This window comes from Taudactylus pleione, unplaced genomic scaffold (assembly GCF_031769625.1).
Source record: "Taudactylus pleione unplaced genomic scaffold, aTauple2 ptg000032l, whole genome shotgun sequence".
In the NCBI taxonomy this organism is placed as follows: Eukaryota; Metazoa; Chordata; class Amphibia; order Anura; family Myobatrachidae; genus Taudactylus; species Taudactylus pleione.
The window spans coordinates 38428454-38446934 of record NW_028284434.1 but is presented as its reverse complement, the minus strand read 5'-3'; the positions used below and the strand labels follow the sequence as shown (position 1 = coordinate 38446934).

Sequence of the window (18481 nt, the reverse complement as noted above, 5' to 3'; positions counted from 1 at the left end):
TATAGGGGGACCACTACTGGGGGCACTGCATAGGGGTGCCCAAAGCATATTCTTGCACCTGGGCCCACCACTCTCTAGTTCGGCCACTGCAGGCAGTGGCTTTGCTTGTCCAGGGTTTTTTGGCTGTGGAGGGGTGGTCTTTCTGGGGGTTGGCTGCCTGGAGAGGGGGGTTAGCTGCTCAGTAATGTGGCTCTGGGAGGGTGGTTTACCTAGGGTACCCCGTTAGTGGTGTGGCCATGGGGGTTTGTTGTCAGGGGCGTAGGTGCTCAGTAATGCTGCCCCGGGGGAAGGGCTCCTACACTTTCATCCTGGCTCCTAGGTTTTAGAGAATTTGTCAAGCCCTGATAAAGTTAATACTCACCACAATGTTGTACAGTTATTACACACCACAACATCACAGAGTTAGTGCACACAAGAGCATTGTATTTTTACACCCAATGACTTCATAGAATTACTACATACCACAACATCATGGAGTCATTACACTCACGTTATCGTATACAACAGAATTATACAGATATCATTGAGTTATTTCCTGCAGGTTGTGTTGTCTTTAGGACTTTATAAATGCTAAAAACAGAATTCAAAATGGTTGGAAATGGTAGCAAATTTGGGGACAGAATATCTCACAAATCAGATTTCACACCATGGCCTAGGCCATTTCACAGACGTGCCATGTTCCTGTGATATGATCTCCTAGCTCTGCTTTGGATTCACAATCAAGATCATAAAACATTGAAAGATTTTTATCTGCATCTCCAAGCTGTGAACTTGGTGACAATTGTGAGGACAGATACAAGGTCACTTGCTGTGTATGGAATTATGAGAAAAGATACATCATAGCTGCTAAATAAAATAACACAATAAAATATAGTAACTAAAAACATACCGGCGTAAGTCAAATAACGCATTTTTTAGTAATGTTTTATAAGACTTTTCTAGGTCGCTCAAAATAAAACATTCATAATGAAAAATACAACTTGTGATGTACAAAGGAGTAACGTGAAAGCTCCTGTGCGTATTGTGAATGCACAATTGTGTGTACACTCCATAGGCAGGATTACACGCTGACTTCTTAATCTTTTATTGACGGATGTTTTTTTGCAGGTGCCGAAGAACAGAAAGTCTGATGCACAAACAGTAGTTCAAATATACTCCACATGCTATGAAAAGTCAGCTACAAAAGGGCATATAAGGCAGGTTGCAAGCATTCCTGTTAGTGCAAATGCGCCCTCTGATATCCTTTAATCTCATTTAAATTATTTTGTCCCACCAAGGGCGTAACTAGGTATTTGAAGGCCCCTCATCTCTGGGCCCCATAGCAGTTGCACCCCTTGCACCTATGGTAATTACGCCCATGTGTCCCACAAGCAATGGGCTTGATTCTGAGCCGCACCACAACTGCATCCCGAATTTGTTCATACAGAGTCGCAAAACAAATCTAGATCGATGATAGCAGAAATGTATGGAGCGTTCATGGATGGGGGTGGCTAAAAAGACGCACAGAGATGTTGTGTGTAATGTGAGTGTCACAGATGCGTCGCTGAATACAGGTTTGTAAGGAGATGCACAGTCGCTCACAGGAGAACATACGGAGATGCAGAAACTGCACCTGCCGTAGGGCTGGTGCAAGTTTCGATGGTGCGACCGATGCTGGCGCCTAAACAGGCACCAGATGGTAGTGCAGCGTATATATATATAGGCGATGACAGTGGGTGTCTCAGTCCTTGCACAGTCAGACGCACAGCTGTACATCAGGGAAGGGCTTTGTAGCGACATTAGCATAAAGTTGAAGACGCAACTGTGGCAAAAAGACGCAAGGATGGCCGCAAGTTACAATTTGGCTTAAAAGTAGCATTACAGTACATGCGTGTCAGGATCCCGATGCCGGCGTACTCACTGTGGACACAGAGCATGATTTAGATATGTATGCAATGCCGATTTTTACACAGCTTGTTTGGCACTGCACATGCATGAAAGCCGTACTGTCCACGCGCAGCGGTTGGTTTGTGATTATGCCCGCACAGAGGATTCACTCGCAAAGTGAGTGACAGGTAGTCAGTGTTTGGGGGAGGTAACGGGGGACGGGTAGGCAAATGCAGGCGTGTCTGGCCATTTAAGCGGCATGTCATTGGTGTGTAATAATTAGCCATTGCAATCTCCTTTGCAGCATGAGAGCTCTCTGCGTGTCAGGAGAGACGCTGTGTTTGCAGCTGGTCAGACTTGCCGCGTATGCTGCATAACTGCTCGATGTGCATCGATGTTACTGATATTTACGCTGTTGCATGTTGTCTGACAGATATGATAAGGCAGCAGCGGGCGTCTCTATGCTCGACTATGCTTTGGAAGCCATTAGCATATTTTAGCAACTGCGATCTGTGAGAGAATGCAGTTGCGATTGCATTAACATAAATCTGGGAATCAGGCCCATAGTAAGGCTGATTCTGAGTTACAAACTGCTGCGGGGGCTTTAGAGTCTTCTGCCGCAGACGCATCTGTGACTTTATGCTCATGCTAGTAAAAGCTCTGTGCAAGGTGGACAAGTGTGCATCTGACTGTGTAAGGAGTGGGAGGCCCACATTGTGCGTCTTTAGACTCTAACATCAGACGAACCATAGAATCTTGCCCCATGCTAGGAGCAGAATCTCTGTCAGATCATGGTCTCCAGTGTAAGCGATTAAGCTTCTGAGTTTGCAACCTGTTATGTAACATGCCCACGACATTCCCCTAGCACGACCACCAGACAGTGCATCTCCATGCGTCTGAATAGCCATCTCCCAACAGGGGCGTATTAAGAGAGGAGTCCACCCCCGTCTGTGGTCCCCTCCTCTCTACCCGGCGGCTGGCAGCGCACTGAGCACAGCAGAATCTGGGCACTAGAGTAGACTCTAGTGCTATGCCAGAGTCTACTGTGCATGCGCAGGTCACCGGAAAATTTAGCAGCAGCCATTTTCCCAGCGGTTTCCTATTGTGTGTGCGCAAAATGCTGAGAAAATGACCACCGCGCTATTTTGCCAGGTGATTTGCACAGCGCTGCTCCCGCTGACATGGGACTCTGGAGAGGTATTGAATAAAAAGGTGCAGGTGTATGGTGTGGGCCTCCTTGGACCCAGGGGCCCATATGCACCGCACACCCTGCACCCATTATAGATACACCCCTGCCTCTAAGTCACCAATGGTAACACCCAATATATTCACAAATCCATTTGTAATACCGTGCATCACAATCGCTGCTGTGACTCTGCTTACACACCGTGAAACACAGGCACAGTTGTAAAACATCAACCATGTGCAAGAATTTCGGCTTCGAACCCAATAGGAATCAAGCCCTGTGAGAGCTGACCTGCCGTGCCGAACCTGCAGATCCAAAAACCACCATGTTGCTCTCTTTCATATGAGGGCTTAAAGTAAAAATGACCACAAATAGTACACACCCTCTTTATTGTACCACATACGTATCATGCAATTCAAAAATGATAGCTTTATAAAAATTATGACATATAACATAGTTAATATATTACAATGTTCTTTTGTTAAAAGAATACAGCTGGCGCTAAGTGAGGCGCTTAGAATAAATCACAACTAATGTCCTTTTAAGAATCACACGACAAATGGTCATATATTACTACTGGATGGCAGTCTTGTGAAGCATCGTTTACCTGTATGTCACTGCGTGTGGAGTGTCACAGTGGGATAGAGAAGATATTTAATAAGGCTTAAATTATTTATCACATCACCGTAGTAATCCATCAAGGTTTTATAGTATGACGATAGCATTCAGACACTAGAATGGGAGTATGTATGCACACTTGTCACTTGCACACGGTGGCATAAACTGTATATAGTGCTTCATGCCTCTATGATGTCAATGCTTCCTATGGAATAGATAAGCTACATTCAAAGAGGCTTCCCTCACTGTGTTTAAGTGACACGCACGCTCTAAGTATCAATGTGTCAAATGTAATCTAACACTTTTTCTGCTTAAGAAGAAAACTACCATTACAATCCATATTTCGAATAAGTTATAAGAAAATAAATATAACTGAACTATGTTTAGATTTTCGTATGCAGATTGTATTAGAACTATGGGGAAGAGTTGTCAAAGCTTGGAGAGGGATGAGAGAGATAAAGTACCAACCAATCAGCTCCTATCATTTTTAAACACAGCCTGTGAAGTGACAGATGCTGATTGGTTAGTACTTTAAGGGGCCTATTCATCATCACTTAATTGTCACAAAAGCAGGTGAAAAAGCACATTTTCACCTGCAATTGTGACAATTAAGTATTCGGGCCATTCATTAAGAAGATAAAGCAGGAGATATCACAGATATCCCCTACTTACCTTCTGTTTGCGGAATGGCCCGCTGTCCCCATACACTAGTATCACAGATATCCCCTACTTACTAGTATAGGGACAGAATTCATCAAGATCCGAAAATATTATATTTTTGGAGCTTGACTGTGGGGGCATTCGCCATCTTCATTTTCAACCGCTTGGGGTTTGCAGCCCGCTCTTCCCTATGGGAAGTAGGTCCGGGATGCGAGAAGGGATCCTTTCGGATCCCTCCGCCCCTGTCCGGCTCCTTCCGCCGGACGTCGGGCTCTTGTGCGCATGCATGACCTGTAGGTCGCGCATGCGCCACGCCGTCAGTGCTCCGACAGGAGCAGTGAAAAGATTCACTGCTCTGAAAAGGAGCAGTGAAACACCTCGCGGGAGCAGCTGATTTCACATCAGCTGCCACCGCGCGGGAGCAATGCTGAATTGCTCCGGTGGCCGCGGCGAATTAGAATGTTAATTATCGGGGTTCGTTTGGACCCGGATAATTAACATCATGAATAGGCCCCTATCTCTCTAAACTTTATCTCTCTCCAAGCTTTGATTAATCTCCCCCTACAGCATGTGCTGCCTCTTAGTTGTGGTTAATCCGTTTTCATAGAATGTGTACAAGTAACAAGAAGTTGTGCTGCTGACAGTAAGAAGTTTAGTCCAAGACTGGTACAATAGGAAATGAACAATATACTTTCAGAAAACTGCATCCTAGCCAACAAAACTACACACATTTGTATAAAACAAGTACAGTATAATTATTTTTGAACACTAACATTGACAATATTAGCTGCAACCTATGCCTATCGCCATCTGAATTAGCATTTTATTTTCATTCAAAAGAACATGAGGAGCCTATAATAATAATAATGAATAACACTGTGCAACATGCAAACAAACAACAACAACACCTACTACTGTAGATTGCAGTCTACTAGGTGTTGTTGTTTGTAATCTACAGCAACCAAGCAGATGTCAGTATCTATCAGTTTTTTGCAGTCACACTAAAATGTAATTGGTGCTTTTTATACCATGTTCCCTAAAAAGCCCCTAAAATCTACCTACGCACCACCTACTAGGCGCTGTTGCTTGTTCGCTTGCTGTTTACCTTTTTTAGCTGTCTCCTTCCTCTTCTTTGCTAGTTGACTCTCAAATTCACTTGACATTCTCTGCAAATGGAAGGGAGGAGACAGGTTCAGCAAGAAATGTAGCAGTATAAAAAACAAACATGGGAAATACATTTCTATTTAAACACAGATACAAATCAATAAGGAAAAACACTTCTTTTGAGTACAATTTTTGCACAATTTTTTTAAGCCTATAAATGCGTATATAAGCAATAAACCATTTTTGTACAAACGTAGCAGTTATCAGTTACAGTGCTACAATCATGAGTCATATCATGCCCAGATTGCATTTTGCTTATAGGTATAAGGTTCTGTTCTTTATAACTGCCTTTGATAATTCTTCAGCACAAAATTCCAGCCTTCTCTATGTATAGCTCAGAAGCAGAGACATGTCTGTATTACAGTAAAACAATAAACAGCGCCTGCACCTGTCCACGCTTCAGTTTCCTGGTGTAAGATGTAGCTGGTCTAGCCACATTTAAAAAACCTCGGTTGCTACTGACTTCATGTAGCCCACAGCAGCAGATGGCAGATGCACTATACAGGTCCCTAACACTGCCATGAATTGAGTTGATCATCACGGGGGGTTAAAGTTCGGTTCCAGGTATTGAAGAAAAGCGACATGAATTATTGATCGCTTTCAACTGCAGTTCCACCCTTTTAATATCAGCAAAGAGATCTAAAGTTTCAGACCACGTAACGGTCACCCCTCAGAGATACCTCTGACCTAGAGGCTTTTGCGTTGGATCTCATTGTTCACTGAAATCACACTCCCAACGAATGGAATGGGCATACTGGTCACACAGTACCATGCAGCAGTAATTGCCGGTAGTGCCTGGCTTTTAAGTTGATTACACTACCAAAGTTACAGCCGCCAGATAGGTACTGTGCAAACGGTGTCTCCTAAATGCATTTTTTCTTGTACGGCTGTCCAGTTCATAAATGACAGACTGAACATCATGCAAGAAAAAAAAAAACAAACAAAGAAAAAAAAAAGTGGTGCTAGAATTCATCAGATAATAAAAAAATAATGCAAAATAAAAAACCATAACTATACTAAATAAAATAATAAAACACCATAAGAGAGAAAGTGGATGCATGTAACAGTTAAGATTAAAATATATATATATATATATATATAAAGTCCAGTATTAGTCCACACTCACGTCTGAAAATCCAATTGCTGGGGTAGCCACCCAAAAGGGATCACCTGTATCCCTGCATACAAAAAATGAACAAAGGGGGTGCACTCACCAGTCTTCTAAAATGAGTTTTTATTTCATCTTTTTAAAAAATTTTTGACAGCATCATAGTAAAGCTCCGACGTTTCGGTCCTAGCCATGGACAAAGGTCCATGGCTAGGACCGAAACGTCGGAGCTTTACTATGATGCTGTAAAAATTTTTTTAAAAAGATGAAATAAAAACTCATTTTAGAAGACTGGTGAGTGCACCCCCTTTGTTCATATTTTATATATATATATATATATATATATATATATATATATATATATAATAAATAAAAGATGGAAAAAAAAAATCCTTGTGTGTTCATGATAGCATGAAACATGTATTGATTTGCCCGCACTGACATATTTTTCCATCAGTGATCATTGAATTTTTAACAGCAACCTCTGTCCTCCCTCTTATATTGTATTCATTAGATCTAGTCATCGATTTGGTACGCAGTGAAAGACCAGCATATCTCATACACCATAAACTGGTTCACATTGATGAGATCATCAGAATGGATTGAGGAATGTTCCACGGGACATGCTGGAAGTAGAAGTGAAATAGCTGACTCACTGAAAGAAATTAATTAAGCCAACACTAGCAATTAAGTACTGTGTGCTTTGTTCATTACAATAGTTTAACCCCATAGATATGAGATTCCATTTCGTTGTGGCCTAAGTGACCTCTGTATTATATATATTGTGCTGGCAGAACCCAAGTCTTGTATTGACAGTAAAAATGAAAATGTTGGGGCAGGCACTGCTTTCTACATCAATATTATTTGCAGATGAACATAATTGGCTATGAATAATTTGTTAATATGTATTTATGAGATGCATTTGGTAAAGTGAAATAATCAGACTCGGTGTTAAAATGGATGGAAATTGTGACTTAGATTAATCAGTCTGTAAATGAAATGTTGCATGCACGTGTGGGGAAACTCGTACAGGTCGCTGGGCTGGCTGTTATCAGTATAACACATTTATAAATACAATGGAAATCTGGAGTTTGCTATGAGATTAATAATATAAACCACAGTGGGGCTGTCTCAAGTCCACTTTGCGGGCAGACCTTGCGATTTGTAGCACATAGCGTTCTCTGTAGCCGAGCACACGCACCTACGGGAGACTCCATGTCATGGGCATCTCAGTTTGACTGCCCACTTGAGTCTGAATGGACATAATGGGGTGGTAAGTTGAGTGAGGGTGTGCCAAAGGCGTGTAGACAGAGTGGTGGGCTGCGTAGAGTTGTGTGTACGCAAAGATCCATCTGACTTTAGACAGATCTCTTAAAGATATGATGTGGCTGGCGCAAGTGTGTGATGATAGTGATAACAGCGATTAAACCAAGCGTACAGATAGCGGCGGTGAGATCATATGGATGCGAACATCTGTGGATGCTGGTGAATGTCTGCAATAAGTTCGGTGCACAAGATGCAAGTTTAATTGTGGGCGATTTGCTCATAACTCTGTATCGGCCCAAGTATGAACAAGTATATCTAGGTTCCATTCTTTCTATATTAATTGTTATTATTATATTTTTTTTTTGCGTAGATCTCTTTAAATAGAACTGAGACCTATGGACTACTGAGACATATGGACACCCCTGCAATGTTACCCTGCTTTGCCGGCATCGTTGCTACTAGGACAATGAGCACAATTTTGAGTCATTCAGCTGTCAGCCGAGTGTTCCAGAGGGTGGAATCCTCAGTGCTTGTGCGTGGGGAACTGTCCTTTCAACGAATGAAATAAATGAACTTTCGTACAATGATCTTCATAGTCTTCAAAATATCATGAGTCATAAAATGACTAATCCGGTGGTCACCTCTACAGCTTACACTTCCAGCTGTGTTTGATGTATATTTTTTTTGCAGCTCGACATGCGGCAGATGTGATTGAAAACAATCCATGCAAATTGTTTTGATCCATAATTGCTTCCACGGGAACATGACCAAGAGCAGAGAAGGCCAACAGGATCGAATTAAACAACCAGAACATTATATGGCAGCATCCATTTAGTACTAGCAAGGCACATTTTTCAGAGACTGTGAGAATTAGTTGCGGCATGCTGGAATTAGTTCTGGCTGTCACAGATGAGTGTCAAACACATAGTGGGGTTCACTGTTACACTTTCAGCAATCTAATTATTTGTGATATTGCCTAGTGGTTTAATACCAGATATCTATGACCGTCAGTCTGCAGTTCCTACCCACCTGCATGACCTGTGTTGCTTCAGGGTGTAATGCAAAAGAATTTGCTAAATCAAACCACACACAACGATGATGATTACAGAATTGCCTGTAGTTTCTCTGTTATGGATAGCAGTGTCTCGCTGACATGTCTGCCGGTGTTTCTCTATCTCTAAGCAGTTTATAGAAAACATCTGATTGGCATCTCCTGTGCTTCAGCCATCTCTGACCTTCATTAACAGCCGGTAGACTTCACCCTGATTGCAATGACTTCATTATTGGTTTTTGAAGAAGGTCAGATAGCAGCAACTGGGGTCTGAGGGTCAACTGTTGCAATTATCTTTAAAGCATAGATAACATGTTTTCAGCATACTGTAGGTGTCTGTTAAGTGGAGGCTTTAGGCTAGTGTAAATGTGGATTGTTAGGTCACATGGCAGCAATTAGCATACAAGGTATGCAGAAGAAGTCTTGTGTTTTGACATTTATGTCATTTATTTCCATTGTTTAAGTGATCATATAAGTACAATGAATCCAGCGCTGTACCTAGAAATTGTCAGTTTCCCTTCTAAGTTAAACTTACAGTCTGCTTTTCAAGTGTAGGACATGGAATCATTCATATAGTCACAAAGAGTTAGCTTTGAGATTTGAACCAAGGTCACTGGCATTTCTCTCTAATTCTTACCTACAAATATTTGGTACACCATAATCGCATCTTTAGTTAGGAGCTTGGGGGTTCTATTTTTATGTCTCATCAGAGTCTGACTGGCAAAGAAGTTATTTACTGAGTCTTTCACAGAGGCATGTTACTACTGGCCAGCGAGACATTGGGCAGCCCACATGTGGATGTGGCTACGCCCCGTTGTGGCCTTTATGAGTGCAGTGCCATTTCTAAGGGGAGTTGTGCTCGCATCATTCTGGGGTTATGGTTGGAATGTGATGAGTGTAAACATTGCAAAATGGGTTCAGCACAGGACTGAGAAAATCCTGATCAGCAAAGGGGTTAAAAAAAAGCCCATATCTAATAAAAGCAATAGAATGCTTATATTTCATTCATTACAGAGAATAATTCCCTATCTACATAGGGTACATGCCATGTCCCAATGTGTTGTGTCTAGGGGTGTGCACCGGCCACTTTTCGTGTTTTGTGTTTTGGTTTTGGATCTGGATCTTTCTTCGTGTTTTGGATCTGGATTGGTTTTGCCAAAACCACCCTTCCGTGTTTTGGGTTCTGGGTTTTGTGTTTTGGATCTGTATTTTTTTTTTAAAAAGCATAAAAACAGCTAAAATCACAGAATTTGTAGGTTTTTCTGCTCCTATGCTATTATTAACCTCAATAACCTTAATTTCCACTCATTTCCAGTCTATTCTGAACACCTCACACCTCACAATAGTGTTTTTATGTCCAAAACGTTGCACCGAGGTAGCTGGATGACTATGCTAAGCGACACGAGTGGGCGGCACAAACACGTGACCCATCTAGGCGTGAAACTGCAGTGGCAGACAGGATGGCAGTTTGAAAAACTAGGCCCCAAACTGTACATAATGCAAAGAAAAAAAAGAGGTGCAAGATGGAATTGTCCTTGGGCCCTCCCACCCACCCTTATGTTGTATAAACAGGACATGCACACTTTAACAAACCAATCATTTCAGCGCCAGGGTCTGCCACACAACTGTGGCTGAAATGATTGGTTCGTTTGGGCCCCCACAAAACAAGCTGGCAATTAATGTGTCCCTGCACAAACTGGCTCTATGGAGGCAAGATGTCATCCTCATCCTCCTCATCCACCGATTCCTCACCCTCTTCAGTGTGTACATCCTCATCCTCACAAAGTATTAACTCGTCCCCACTTGAATCCACCACCACAGGTCCCTCTGTACCTTCTGGAGGCTGGTCTCCCTGGAAGAGCTGATAATTCATTTTGATGAACATCATCTTCTCCACATTCTGTGGAAGCAACCTCCTACGCCTTTCGCTGACAAGGTTCCCGGCTGCACTAAACATTCTTTCGGAGTACACACTGGAGGGGGGGCAACTCAGGTAAAATAGAGCCAGTTTGTACAGGGGCCTCCAAATTGCCTCTTTTTCCTGCCAGTACAGGTATGGACTGTCTGCCATGCCTACTTGGATGCTGTCACCGATGTAATCCTCCACCATTCTGTCAATGGTGACAGTATCATATGCAGTGACAGTAGACATGTCAGAAATTGTTGCCAGGTCCTTCAGTCCGGACCAGATGTCCAAACTTGGTCCTGCCTGCCCTGCATCACCACCAGCGGGTTGCTTAGGATACCTAAGTTTTTTCCTGGCAGCCCCAGTTGCAGGAGAAAATGAAGAAGGAGCCGTTGACGTGTCACGTTCCGCTTCAGCTGACAGTGTGTTCACCAGCAGGTCTTTGCACCTCTGCAGGCTTGTGTCGGCCGGAAAGAGAGACACCACATAGGCTTTAAACCTAGGATCGAGCACGGTGGCCAAAACGTAGTGGTCTGATTTCAACAGATTGACCACCCTGGAATCCTGGCAAAGCGAATGAAGGGCTTCATCCACAAGTCCCACATGCCGAGCGGAATCGCTCCGTCTTAGCTCCTCCTTCACTTTCTCCAGCTGCTTCTGCAAAAGCCTGATGAGGGGAATGACCTGACTCAAGCTGGCAGTGTCTGAACTGACTTCACGTGTGGCAAGTTCGAAGGGCTGGAGAACCTTGCACAACACGGAAATCATTCTCCACTGCGCTTGAGTCAGGTGCATACCCCCTCCTTTGCCTATGTCATAGGTGGATGTGTAGGCTTGTATGGCCTTTTGCTGCTCCTCCATCCTCTGAAGCATATAGAGGGTTGAGTTCCACCGCGTCACAACCTCTTGCTTCAGGTGATGGCGGGGCAGGTTCAAGAGTGTTTGCTGGCGCTCCAGTCTTCGGCACGCAGTCGCTGAATGGCGAAAGTGGCCAGAAATTTTTCGGGCCACCCAAAGCGTCTCCTGCACGCCCCTGTCGCTTTTCAGAAAATTCTGCACCACCAAGTTTATTGTGTGAGCAAAACATGGGACGTGCTGGAATTTGCCCAGATGTAATGCCCGCACAATATTGGTGGCGTTGTCAGATATCACAAATCCCCAGGAGAGTCTAAGTGGGGTAAGCCACTGGGCGATGATTTCCCTCAGTTTCTCTAAGAGGTTGTCGGCGGTGTGCCTCTTACTGAAATCGGTGATACACAGCGTAGCCTGCCTTGTAACGAGCTGGCATTTCTGAGATGCTGCTACTGGTGACGCTGCTGCTGTTGCTGCGTAAGGTGATACATCTACCCAGTGGGCTGTCACAGTCATATAGTCCTTAGTCTGCCCTGTTCCACTTGTCCACATGTCCGTGGTTAAGTGGACATTGTGTACAACGGCATTTTTCAGGACACTGAGGACACTTTTTCTGACGTTTCTGTACAGTCTCGGTATCGCCTGCCTAGTGAAGTGGAATCTAGACGGGATTTGGAACCGGGGACACACTACCTCCATCAATTGTCTAAATCCCACTGCACTAATGGCGGATACCGGACGCACGTCTAACACCAACATAGCAGTCAAGGCCTCAGTTATACGTTTTGCTTCAGGATGACTGCTGTCGTACTTCATCCTCCTCGCTAAGGACTGTTGGAGGGTCAATTGTTTAGTAAAAGTAGTGGTGTTCCTACTTCCTCTCTGGGATGATGAACGACTCCCAGCAGCAGCAACAGCAGCAGCGGCAGCAGTAGGCGTAGCAATGCAGGATCCTCCGGAGGAATCCCGGATAGGAGAGTCAGTCATGCCAGTGACATGGCCTGCAGGACTACTTCCGATCCTAACTAAGGAGGAAATTGACGAGGAGGGAGTTGACGGTGTGGTTTGCAGGCGCTTGGATACAACAGGACAACGGGATTTAGGTGTCCCTGGACTGCTTACGGTCTTAGCCAAAGTTTCTGAACTTGACAGTAACTTTTTATGAACGCGCTGCAGGTGCCGTATAAGGGAGGATGTTCCTAGGTGGTTGACGTCCCTACCCCTACTTATTTCACCTTTACATATGGTACATATGGCAAGACAGTTGTTGTCCGGATTTGGATAGAAATATTGCCAGACCAAAGAGGTGGAATGTTTGGTCTTCTGCCCAGGCATGACCGTGATGGGCTTTTTCATCCCACGGACAACAACTGTCTCCCCCGGAGCCTGATTTAAACAAACCACATCACCATCAGAATCCTCCTCGCCAACTTCCTCCTCAGCGCCAGCTACACCAGTATCCTCATCCTGTTGTACTTCAACAGTGACATCTTCAATTTGCATATCAGCAAGTGGACTGTGGGTGCTCCTTTCAGCACTTGCAGGGGGCGTGCAAATGGTGGAAAGAGCCACCTCTTCCCGTCCAGTGCTGGGAAGGTCAGGCATCGCAACCACCACCACACTTGGACTCTCCTTGGGGATTTGTGATATCTTCTTAGAAAGCACAGTTCTTCGCTGTGCTTTTGCCAGCTTAACTCTTTTGATTTTTTTAGTGGGAGGAGGGCTTCCATCGTCATGTGAAGCTGAACCACTAGTCATGAACATACTAGGGATCGACCTTAGCCGTTCCTTGCCACTCCGTGTCGTAAATGGCATATTGGCAAGTTTACGTTTCTCTTCAGCTGATTTAAATGTCTTTTTCAAGGTCATTTTCCTGAACTTTGCCATTTGGAATTGTATGTGCCCTCTACTATGACATTGGGCATCGGCCTTGGCAGACGACGTTGATGGCATGTTATCGTCTATGTCATGACTAGTGGCAGCAGCTTCAGCACTAGGAGGAAGTGGTTCTTGATCTTTCTCTATTTTATTTTTATCGGAGAAAGTTTGGTCCTCCATTTATGTTATATCGATTTGATATATACGTGCGGCTAAACACAGAAAATAATTTTTTTTTGGGTTTGGACTGGAGTGTACTTTGTGGGTTACAGCACCCTTTAACGGTCAAGCCAGCCGGCCCTTTACTTATGACACAGGCGCACGCTTGGCACTACTTTGTTGATGCACGTGCGGCTACTGCGCACACAATTCACAAACACAGAAAATAATTTTTTTTTTGGTTTGGACTGGAGTGTACTTTCGGGGGTTACAGCACCCTTAACGGTCAAGCCAGCCGGCCCTTTACTTATGACACAGGCGAACGCTTGACACTACTTTGTTGATGCACGTGCGGCTACTGCGCACACAATTCACAAACACAGAAAATAATTTTTTTTTGGTTTGGACTGGAGTGTACTTTCAGGGGTTACAGCACCCTTTAACGGTCAAGCCAGCCGGCCCTTTACTTATGACACAGGCGCACGCTTGGCACTACTTTGTTGATGCACGTGCGGCTACTGCGCACACAATTCACAAACACAGAAAATAATATTTTTTGGTTTGGACTGGAGTGTACTTTCGGGGGTTACAGCACCCTTTAACGGTCAAGCCAGCCGGCCCTTTACTTATGACACAGGGGCACTCTTGGCACTACTTTGTTGATGCACGTGCGGCTACTGCGCACACAATTCACAAACACAGAAAATAATTTTTTTTTAGGTTTGGACTGGAGTGTACTTTCGGGGGTTACAGCACCCTTAACGGTCAAGCCAGCCGGCCCTTTACTTATGACACAGGCGCACGCTTGGCACTACTTTGTTGATGCACGTGCGGCTACTGCGCACACAATTCACAAACACAGAAAATAATTTTTTTTTGGTTTGGACTGGAGTGTACTTTCGGGGGTTACAGCACCCTTTAACGGTCAAGCCAGCCGGCCCTTTACTTATGACACAGGCGCACGCTTGGCACTACTTTGTTGATGCACGTGCGGCTACTGCGCACACAATTCACAAACACAGAAAATAATTTTTTTTTAGGTTTGGACTGGAGTGTACTTTCGGGGGTTACAGCACCCTTAACGGTCAAGCCAGCCGGCCCTTTACTTATGACACAGGCGCACGCTTGGCACTACTTTGTTGATGCACGTGCGGCTACTGCGCACACAATTCACAAACACAGAAAATAATTTTTTTTTTGGTTTGGACTGGAGTGTACTTTCGGGGGTTACAGCACCCTTAACGGTCAAGCCAGCCGGCCCTTTACTTATGACACAGGCGCACGCTTGGCACTACTTTGTTGATGCACGTGCGGCTACTGCGCACACAATTCACAAACACAGAAAATATATTATTTTTTTAGCACTTGGGGGGAGCACCCCTGATGGACAGAGCACCCCCTGGACAACACTACAGCACCCCTTTAGGACTGGGACACTGCACAGGACTTTGGAACTGACTGCACAACACAGTCCAGCCAGCCCCTATGGACTTTGAAGTAGTGGACACAGCCCCTATTAACAACAGCAGCACAGCACAACACAGCCAGCCCCTATGGACTTTGAAGTAGTGGACAACAGCAGCACTACACTACACTACACTACACAGCACTAACTCCCACCCTCCCTCTTCACTGTCCACAGCCGAGTGAGAAAATGGCGCCGACGCGGGTACCTTATATAGGATCCAAAACCCGCGAGACTCGGAAGGCGGGATGATGACGTTTTGCCTCGATGTCAGATCCGAGTCAGGCGGGAAAAGTCGAGCCTGACTCGGATCGGACTCGGATCGGGGGGGCTCGGGGGGGTTCGGATTTCAGAAATCCGAACCCGCTCACCCCTAGTTGTGTCACACCTCGACTCCCGATGAGGTGATACTTTGGAACGTGGCTTGCAGAGGAAACCATCCCATCCCGAAGAGAATAAGAAATGACAATAAACAGTTTGTTTTCTTTTGTAAAAGGGCATTTTTACATCCAAAATAATACAAAAAAATAATATAATATTGTGTAATATTGTATAGCTTTTTAATATAAATATTTTTGAGATTCCTCAAGAATATACTATAGAAATCTATCTTACTCTCCACACATAATCATTACCCATCCCCAAAAATTCAACTTTGTCAATCACAGAATGGTATAGTTGTATGAATGTTTTTCTTTTCACTATCAGTACCGTGCTTCACACCTAACACAAATTCTGTCATTTTCATAACTGAACATAAGTCAAAATATTGTGGCTGGCTTCTATATATCTTCATTTATTAATACATCAGGCGGCTTGCATACAATTCATATCTATTAGACTTTATTCCTCATTAGTATTGTCTCATTCTTATTTAATCCTAGTTTGTTTTACAACCATTATTTGTAGCAGCATTTAATTGGGTTTGTATTTATACAGGGGCGTTTTAAGAGGAGGGGGCCCGTGTGCAGCCTCCGTTCAGGACCGCTCCTCCCTGTCGGCGGCTCAGCGGCACTAAGCGCTGTAGATTTTGGCTTCATGCCAGAATCTACTGCACAGGCGCGGGTCTCCGGGAAAACGGCTTCATGCCAGAATCTACTGCGCAGATCACTGTTACAGGGACCAGGACTATGCACTGGGACACATTGGTATATGGGCTTTTATTACCTTCAGGGCTCCAAACAAATTCTAGCTACGGATCATACAAATGTCTAGATACACCAAAGCCACATATACCAGCAGCTGCCAGACTCCTTGTTTTGGGTAAGTCATCTTAAGCCCCCCCCCTTCCACCTCATACGTCTTTAAAATAGCTCTCATTAGTACTCTGGCTAAACCTCTGGCACTTACTGTAGAGTGAACTTTATCAAACCTTCAAATGGAGCAGTTGCCCATTAGCAACCAATCAGCTTCTAGCTATCTTTTATCTAATACATTCTGTAAAATGATAGTCAAAATCTGATTGGTCGTTCCGAGCAACAGCTACATCTGTCCTCTTTATGGGGCCTATTCATGATGTTAATTATCGGGGTCCGAAGGGACCCCGATAATTAACATTCTAATTTGCCGCGTCCACCAGAGCAATTCAGCATTGCTCCGGCGCTGTGGCAGCTGATGTGAAATCATCTGCCCCCGCGAGCGGCTTCACTGCTTTCGGAGCAGTGAATCTTTTCCCTGCTCTTGTTGGTGCAGTGACGGCGGTACGCATATGCGCGAACTACAGGTCACGCATGCGCACAAGAGCCCCGAAGTCCGGCGGAGGAGCCAGACAAAGGCAGAGGGATCCGAAAGGATCCCTTCTCACAACCCGGACCTACTTCCCATACGGAAGAGCGAGTTGCGAACCCCAAGCGGGGGTATTTGCCATCTGAAGATGGCGAATGTCCCCGCAGTCAAGCCCCGAAAATATAATATTTTCGGAGCTTGATGAATTCTGTCCCCATACTAGTGTATGGGGACAGCGGGCCATTCCACAAACGGAAGGTAAGTAGGAAATATCTGTGATATCTCCTGCTTCACCTTCTTAATGAATGGCCCGAATACTTAATTGTCACAATTGCAGGTGAAAATGTGCTTTTTCACCTGCTTTTGTGACAATTAATTGATGATGAATAGGCCCCTAAAAGGCTTGATAAATCTCCCTCTTAATATATTCAACTACACTTTTAGATGTGTACAGATGACCATTTTTGAGTAGTGGTGTACTATGCCAATAATTACTGTAGCTTTTGCTATTGTACATTTGTGGTGTCTTTTTATAGTTTTAGCTTGTATGATAAAGACATATGATAAGACAAAAAAAAGTAAACAAAAAACATCTTTATTAAAATTTATTAAACTGTCCATTCTGCCATGTAAAAATGGCAGAATGAACAGTTTAATATTAATAACTAGTTCTACACCAAATGGCAGGAGAGTAATTGTTCTATTTTATAAAATGTGTTAGGGGTCTATTTATCGGATTCAGTATGATTTAATTCAAATCCCGACAGTGGAAGCCCGGCAGCAGTGAAAATCCCAATCGTCAAGAGGTAAGTATTGACTAACCTATTCTACCCCTTAACCCTAACCCTCCCTTAGGGGTGCCTAACCCTAACCTCCCCTCAAGTGCCTAATCCCCCCTCTAAGTGCCTAAACCTAACCCCCCTTCCCCGCCACCTTAACCTAAGTCCCCTGGGGGGGTGCCTAACCCTAACCTCTACCCGGGAGTGCCTAACCCTAACCCTCCCTTCCCCTAGCCTAAACCTAAACTCCAGGGGGGTGCCTAACCCTAAGTCCCCCTCGAGAACCCTAAACCTAACCCTCCTCCCCACGGCTGTCCGTGCCCGGCACCCGGCTTACCTTCGAATGGCAAGCCGGGTGTCAGGTTCCCGGTGTATGAAAAATGACAGGCATCGGGACCTCGATGCCTGTCATTTAACCCTTGCCAGGATTAGACAGTCGGGAAGCCGACGGTCGGGATTCCGTCCATTGGCTTCCCGACTGCTTTCCCTATTTACCAAGCAGTGAAAAGCGTGGAAAAGTGAACCAGTGGACAAGTTGCCCATAGCAACCAATCAGCTCTGAAGTAGCATTTATCAAGTACAGTCTACAAAATAATAGGTAGGAGCTGATTGGTGGCTATGGGCAACTTCTCCACTGTTCCACTTTCCCCACACGTTTCACTGCTTGATAAATAGACCCCTAAATGAGGGAAGCTACATTTGTGTACTGTACACTACTTTATTTTGCCCATCTTAAGCCTGTAAAATGGAAAAAGTAACTCTTAACACTTGTTGCTGATAAAGGTCTCATTCAGTATT

The 18481-nt window shown here is 44.4% G+C and overlaps 1 protein-coding gene across 1 annotated transcript in view; it reads right to left on the bottom strand.

The window, feature by feature from the left end:
- The window catches only part of ELFN1 (extracellular leucine rich repeat and fibronectin type III domain containing 1), a 780199-nt gene that overhangs the window by 592969 nt on the left and 168749 nt on the right, over window positions 1-18481 (bottom strand). Inside the window, exon 3 of the mRNA XM_088451888.1 lies at window positions 5436-5496. The gene's annotated coding sequence lies outside the window, so the exon portion shown is untranslated. The remainder of the gene's footprint in view (window positions 1-5435; window positions 5497-18481) is intronic.